The following is an 8333-nucleotide window of genomic DNA, read 5'->3' as shown; positions in this document are numbered from 1 at the left end:
GAAGCCATCCACACACAAACCTAACCGAATGTTCCTTGGTTCACTAGCATACTTTGGATATGTCCTATCAAAGTTCTTCCAAGCTTCTCCATCTGAAGTATGACACATAACACCAGGTGATCTTCTATTTTTAAAGTGTCATCTCATATGAGGAGCATAACTCATCGACCCATATAACCTCTTTAACCTAGGTATAAGAGGTAAATTATGCATCGCCTTCACAACAACCATATTCCCGTTGGAAAGCCTCTTGAAATGAGGCTTTTCACAGAATTTATAACTTTCTAAATTTGCATCATCTTTATAATATAACATGCAACCATCTTCACAACAATCAATTGTCATCGACGAAAGTCCTAACTTAGAAACCAATCTCTTTGCCTTATAGAAATCACCAGATAAGTTGATATTTTGGTCAACTAGTTCACTCATAAGGCCAATGAAAGAGTCCATGGCCGCTTGAGAAATATTCCAATCAGATTTGATACTTAGTAATCTAACCGCAACAGATAACTCAGAGTGCGGACTTCCTTCACGTAGTGGACGATTAGCTTCATCTAACTGTTCATAAAAATGTTTTGTATCATCGTTAGGAGTTTGTTCAACATTTTCATTGGACTCACCCCCGGAGTGCATCCCAAAAGCATCCGCAACCATATCATGAATTCTAGAATCTTGATTTCTATTCTCCACCGACGTGCTACTTTCACCAACAACCATGTTATGAAATATTTCACGGCTACCATCGATCTCTCCATGATTAGTCCACATAAAGTAATTCTCTATAAACCCCTTCCTATATATAGATGAAGCTTAACTTCCTCCGATTTTTTAAACTTTACACAATCGCACTTGACACAAGGGCACCTAATTACTCCTTCAATTTGGTATGATGAAAGTGGCATTGCATGTCTAACAAAGTCATCAACCCCTTCTACAAAATCCTCCCTCAATCCCCTTTGATTAGGATAATTCTTATTGTACATCCAAGTACGATGTTCCATCTATACAAATAAAACAAAAATAAATTGAGATATTTCCAAAACTATTAGAACTACTTAATTTATTCTACAATTATAAATTAATTAAATCATTTTTAGTTAATTAAGATAATTAATTTTTACTAATTACACAAAAATTAAATTATATTAAATATAATTAATTATAATTCATTCAATTTAAACATTAACTATAAGTTTAATTCATACCCAAAAGGTTCAACACTTATCCCTAAAAGTTCAATTCATATCCTAAAAGTTCAACCGTTACCCCTAAAAGTTCAATTCATATCCTAATAGTTCAACCCATACCCTAAATAATTCAATCAATATACTAAACAATTTAATTAACCTCACAAAATATAAGATCTATCCAAAACGTTCTAACACTTACCCCTAAAAATTCAATTCATGCCCTAAAAGTTTAATTCATAAGAACAAATCCTAATAACTCAATTCAATTCAAAGTTAAAAATTCAATTCCTAACTAAACTATTCAAGTCAATACAAACTTAAATATTCAATTTACACCATATGTAATCAATTCAATTCAATTAAAACAAGACCTAAACCCTAGATTTCAATAAAATGCAAAGTTAAACAATCAATTTAAACACTAATTAACTAATTCATAACTAGTTAACAAAACATTAAATTTATACAAAAAAGATGTAAGTTCTAATTCAAACCTAGAAGTTTTAGGAGGTGGAGGAGGAAGGGCGGCAGTGGAAGCAGTAGCAGCGGCGACGCGGGGGCAGTGGCGACGTGGGGTGGGGAATGAGCTTTATGTGAGAGAAATAGAGAAGGAGTGGGAAAGGGTATTGTGTATGTGTGAGGGAGAAGAGAGTGGAGTTAGAAAATTTTGAGAATTAGAGAATAAGAGAAATGAGGGGGGAAGGACGTATTTCAGATCTTGAATTAAAGGTACAGATCGACGTCGGTCGGTAATGCCGGTCGGTACACTTAAGTGATCGTTGACTGTGTTTGACCATAGTTAACCGACCGACTTCGGTCGGTAATTTAAAAAAGAACCTAAATTATTATTTTGTGTTATTATTTCTTAAAATATTATAAACTTTAAAAAAAATGCATAATCTTTATAAATAGTTATTATATTAATTAATTACTTTTAATAAATTATAAGCATATATTTTATTCACACATATATATAATTAGTCACTCATAATAAAAAAAATAAAGGTATATATATGAGACATTTATTTTATTTAAATTCCACATTTCGTCTTATATATTCATTCGTTTTATAACTAATTACAAATCACATAGATTAATAAATATCGGTTGAGACGTTTTACCTTTTGTATTCATCTATATAAGTTAATTTTCTAAGTTATAATTAAGTATATAAGTCATTTCACACACACATACATTAATTGATGATCAATCACATACATTACTATGTACGGAAACTTGATCAATCGGTGAATTGGTAAACCAATATTATTCTATTTTAAATATGTTTAATTGATTGTTATATTAACTTGTTTACTTAATGCTAAAAGCTTCTTTCGTTTATTTAATTTGTGATACATATATACATGTCAAAGAAGTTTAGTATTCTTCTATATTTTATTCATTCATCACTAATAATGCATGACATAGATTCATCGATATAGGTCGAGATGTTTTGTTTTTAATACTCATCGATATAGGTCGAGTATTTTTGTTTTTAATATTCATTGATGCATCTAAGTAAGTTATAAGTCGATGAATCAATTTACAAATAGATATATTTGATGATGATCAATTATAAATGCTAATTAGATTATTGCTTCTTCACAAGTCTATCCCCAAAAGAACCCGATCCTGTGGCCCTCGCGCTATGTGTTCTTAGATGTGGCTATACCTCTCTCTCTCTCTCTCTCACTATATATATATATATATATAGACACACACTTCGTTGTACTACTTTAATTCTATATAGCTTGTTATAGTATATGTTAGTGCATTCATTATTTGTATTACAAAATAAAGTGTTAATGGATTACATTTATATTATTTAGATAGTAAATTTTAATGTGATTCAAAAGTTTGACCATTTTTGACTTATGAACCGACCGAAGTTGGTCGGTTATATTCCAGAAATTACATCTACTGACCAAAGTAGGTCGGTAAAATCTTCTCCTATAATAACCGATCGACTTTGGTCGGTATATTCAACTATAAATTTTATAAAATATTTTAAATAATGATATAATTATTAAAATTTAAAATTGTGGGTCCACATTACCGATCGATGTTGGTTGGTAATCAAAAAGTACTTTGACTAAGAAAGTCTGACCATTGCGGTCAAATATTTGACCAATATACCGACCAAAATCGGTCGATATGTAATAATTTTTTAAAAAATGTAAATATTTTCTTGGTAGTTGCCGTCCGTTTTGAATGGTTTTTTGGTCGCTTTTGTTGACCGACCAACGTTGATCGGTATGGCTCGGTCGAATTTTTCTGAATTTTTAGTAGTGTATTATTGAGATTAGTAATGCTCGTATCAGTTATGTTGTGATTAGTTATATCGAGATTATTTTTTATTGACTACTTAATTTGCTGTATTAAAAATAATATGCATTGCATAACTTTTTAAAAATATTTATTTGTTTACACAAATATCCTCTGACGGTTTGGAAAAGGATTTGAAAAAGATTTTGAAAATGTAGTTCTGTCTTTATATATGCCTATCAATGTATTAAAATCTACGATTTTGCTAATCCCATAGTTTATTATGTATAAGAATTGTATTAGTTATACATAAGTTGAAAAATTCTATCAAACAAGGGATTAAGAATATTGTAGTTAATACATATATTATTTTTTCTAATGCATCTCACCAAACTACCCGCATTGATTTGTTCGTATTTATTAAGAGGAACAATTGTGATGACTCAAAATGTCATCTTTAAATTTAATAATTAATTTTGTGTTCTAAGACCTCCAAAAGCACTATTTATCATCCTCGACTTGCGTGTGCAGTCCGTAAATTTTTTTAAAAAGTTTTTATGTGAAAAATGGATTAAAATATGAATTAGAGCTTTAAAATTTTGAGATATGGAATTTTGATGAAAAATTAAAAATTTTTAAAAGCTTAAGTTCAAATAGTGAACGGATGTCGAATTATGTGCAAATGACTCTGGAATAGAATTTTGATGATTCCAACAGCTCTGTATGGTGATTTTGGACTTAGGAGCCTGATCGGAATTTTATTTGGAAGTCCGTAGTGAAATTTGGTTTGAAATGGCTAAAATAGGAATTTAAATTTGGAAGTTTGACCGGGTAGTTGAATTCTTTATATCGGAATCGGAATCCAGTTCCGAAAATGTTCATAGCTCCGTTATGTCATTTATGACTTGCGTGCAAAATTTGAGGTCAATTGGACTTGATTTGGTAGGTTCCGGCGTCGTTTGTAGAAATTGAAAGTTTCAAAGTTCATTAGGCTTGAATCTATGTATGATTCCTGTTTTTAGTGTTGTTGGATGTGATTTCAAGACTCGAGTAAATCCATATGATCTTTTAGGACTTGTTGGTATATTTGGTTGAGGTCCCGAGGGCCTCAGGCGAGTTTCTGATGGTTAACGGATCAAAAGTTGGACTTAAAAAGCTGCTGTAATTTTCTTCTGCTGTAAATGCAAAAATCGAGCCCAAAAATCGAGCCCAGGGTCGAAGCCAGGGACGAGGCTCAGGATCGAAGGCCCAGCTCGAGGGCCATGATCGAAGGCAGGATAGAAGGCATGATCGAATTCCCAGCTCGAGGGCCATGATCGAAGGCAAGGCTCGAGGGCCAGGATCGAAGGCCCAAGATCGAGGCCCAAGATCGAGGGCTATGACCGATGCCAGGATCGAGGGCCATAACGATCAAAGCCATGATCGATACCCAGGATCGATGGCTGCCTCGGCAGTTTATAAAACTGGGGATTTCGTCCCCAGTTGCCATTTTTGACGAACTTGAGCTTGAGCAGAAGTAATTTTTGGCGGATTTTCAAGGAGAAACATTTGGGTAAGTGATTCTTACTCAGATTTGGTCAACATACACGAATATATTATTGTTTTTACCATTTAATTAGTGTATTGAGATGGAAATTTGGGAAAATTTTAGAAATCTCATAAAAATAAATTTTTGAGATTTCGATGTCGATTCAGAGTCAGATTTGAGTGAAACTGGTATGGTTGGACTCGTAATTGAATGAGTTGTCAGAGTTTGTAAGTTTCGTCGGATTCCAAGACGTGGGCCCCACGTGCAATTTTTAGCTAATTTTGGATTTTATTGAAAAATATAGTATTTTCTTATGAAATTGATTCCTATAATTTTTGTTGACTGTATCGAATTAATTATGACTAGATACGAGTCGATTGGAGTTAGAAATCGAGAAAAAAGGCATACTACTTAGTTAAATTGGAGCAAGTCGAGGTAAGTGACTTGTCTAACCTTGTGTGGGAGAAATTTTCCCTAGGATTGGTATTAATTGTAATGTGATGAAAGTCGTGTACACGAGGTGACGAGTGTGTACACGGGCTAAATGTGAAGGATTATGTTTTTAAATTGTGTAGATCACTGTTGCATATTAATTAAATTATTAAATCTTGTTATATTCTCCATCATTGATTTGATTTATATACTTTAAATTTGCTTGACCTTTTTTCTGCTAATTGTTTTACCTGTTTAGTTAGAACTTGGTTTTTTTTATTCTGTGCATTATTTGAAGGTTGATTTTCTTTAAAATAAATATTATTAATATGAAGTATTTGATATTTTTAAATTTGGTATTGAAGCAACGTATTAAAAATTTTAAAATATTATTTTGCTGAATTATTTATTCCTGAATATTTTTGTAAGATTTTCGTACTCATTGTGATGGAGTCGTGAGCTATTTATTGTGGAAAAATATTATTGATGATTTATTTTGGCATGAGCCGTGAACTCTTTATTGTGGAAAATATTGTTGAATTATTTTGGCAAGTTAAATTATTTGAGCACTTGAGGTGCAAATTGTGATATATTGTGATATTGATACGCATGCGGTGGTATAAGGTCTGGGTATTGAAACGTATGCGGTGAGATAAGGGTGGCTTGATACGCGTGGCTAGTAGGGGGAACTACTAGAAGTCATGCGGTGTGATAAGGATGGCTAAAATGCGGGATGCTATTTTGGAAAAAAATATTTTCTTTAAAAATAAATTGTGAAGGCTCCCACGGTGAGATAAGGAAATGAGATATTGTGAATTTATTTATGATTTGGGACTACGAAGCGGTACCTCAGGAGTGCCCTTGTTGATATTGATTTATGGCCGCAGTTGCCTTTGATTATTTGCTGTGATTTTCTTAAAGTTGAAAGGAAATTTTGTTTGTTTCCACGAGATACTAATTGCCATTATTTTGTGTAATTAAATGGTGACTTGCTACTTGATTCATTTCCATTGTCATTTATTTTATTATATTATTAGCATTTTACCATGTTATTATTATTTTTCAGTAGGGCCTGACCTGACCTTGTCACTACTCTACCGAGGTTAGGCTTGACACTTACTGGGTACCGCTGTGGTGTACTCATACTACGCTTCTGCACATTTTTTTGTGCAGATCCAGTTACACCTTATCAGACCAGGCATCAGTAAACTAATTGTACGAGGAGACTTCGAGGTATATCTGCCAGCGACCGCAGACTCTGGAGTCCCCTTCTATCTTACTATGTTGTCTTCCTTATTTGCTTTAGACTCTGATGTATAGAGACATAGAGAATAAATTCTTAGAAGCTTGTGACTTATTTCTACCGAGTTTTGGGAGTTGAAATTGTTTGAATTGTAGTTTATTTATTTCAGATTTAAATTTTTATTCCGCATTGACAGGATTACCTAGTCTTAGAGACTAGATGCCATCACGACATCCTACGGAGGGAATTTGGGGTCGTGACAACAATTCTAGCCATTAGATCGAATAGAATGGAAGAGTACGATTTGGTTGAAAATAGAGGGTTGAGATTCATATTAGGATTTTTTGTTTTGTTTTAAGATTCATACTAGTATTAGTACTCGCGCGATGCCCGGACACAAATATCAAATTATGATTTGGGTTATTTGGATTATATGTAATTTACTTTAAAATTTAAACCCTCCGGATAAAAATTACATATAATCATTAGATATCAATTAAGAAGCAGGACATGAACTAGATAACATATTTCTTTTTTATATTTGTAACATCCTTGATCTTAGTACTTGCATTTATTCTGTGGTCGATATTAAAGAATACTAAACATATCACGTTATAATTTGTCTTGTTTGAGCATATTATTTTAACAAAATTCTTACTACCACTTTATGTTTTACTTCAAAGTCGAATACGTTTTATCCTTCTACATTTTCACCATAAACAAAATCTCTCTTTAATCTTTGCTTATAGTTATTGCATTATTCATTACCTAACATTGTTAAATTGTCATGTGACCTTTTATTAGCTTACTAATTGACTTAATATCTTGCTTATTACCCTTTTGCGAATCATATATAAATATAAATGTTTTATTCCTAAAAATTAATGTATTTTTATACTTTTATCCTCTTACTTAGAACTCTTTCATCATTTAAATCCATCAATTATATTTTTGAGTATTATTTAATTATTTAATATACTTATCCTTAAATTAATTCAAAGTATAAATATTCTCACACTCCATTTATTTTTCTATTTATATATTTTTACCCCTATTATGAAAATTTAATTAGTTTTTTTATATTACTATTTTACCAATAATCAAAATATGTAATATCACATTTTATTTTAAGTCATAACTTTGAATTAGTCTAAAATATTGAATACATAAGTTTTTTTAATTAGCATATTTTAAATTGGCTTTTTTTTTATTTAAAATTTTGTTTTTAATTTCAAAAATATTTAAAAACTCCAATTTGAAACTACTCTCCAATTTGAATGAACAATTTTTTTTTAATTTTCGTTTTTTATTATAAAATATTTTGTATATAGATAGTTAAATTAAAAAATAATAACCAATAACTAATAACTAATTATTGACTAAATAACTAATTATTAACTACTTATGCCATGTGGCTTTTTTCTAGGCCGCCACTTGGCTTAAGAAGAGGGGTTTTTCCTCCCCTTTTAATAATATATAGATGTTTACCCCTATTATGAAAATTTAATTAGTTTTTTATATAAGTATTTTACCAATAATCAAATTATGTAATATCACATTTTATTTTAAGTCATAACTTTGAATTAGTCTAAAATATTGAATACATAAGGTTTTTTTAATTAGCATATTTTAAATCTACTGTATTTTCTTATAATTAGTTTATATCACGTGC

Source organism: Nicotiana tabacum, chromosome 4 (genome assembly GCF_000715075.1).
Source record: "Nicotiana tabacum cultivar K326 chromosome 4, ASM71507v2, whole genome shotgun sequence".
Taxonomy (NCBI): Eukaryota; Viridiplantae; Streptophyta; class Magnoliopsida; order Solanales; family Solanaceae; genus Nicotiana; species Nicotiana tabacum.
This window is presented reverse-complemented; position numbering follows the sequence as displayed.